This window comes from Mastomys coucha, unplaced genomic scaffold (genome assembly GCF_008632895.1).
Source record: "Mastomys coucha isolate ucsf_1 unplaced genomic scaffold, UCSF_Mcou_1 pScaffold1, whole genome shotgun sequence".
Lineage (NCBI taxonomy): Eukaryota > Metazoa > Chordata > Mammalia > Rodentia > Muridae > Mastomys > Mastomys coucha.
The window spans coordinates 25,642,161-25,642,435 of NW_022196891.1; positions in this window are offsets into that span (position 1 = coordinate 25,642,161).

Sequence of the window (275 nt, forward strand, 5' to 3'; positions counted from 1 at the left end):
CATTTTAATCAACATATTACACTAAAGTCTTGATTGTTGAATGAATTTCTTAGTGCTATGCAACATGAGGTTCCAGCGCCTGACTGCTGTCCCGCGGGCAGGCACGGGGTAGTGTAGTGGCAGGTGTCTCGCTCCGCCAGCTCCCGCGGGATCCCCGGCTGGTCCGGGCCCAGGCGCCGCACTCACAGCGGCTCCGTGGCAGGCACGGAGCGAGGAGCAGCCCGCGCCCTCCGAGGTCAGCATCATGAGGAGCCTGCCGTTCTTCTGCCGCGGCC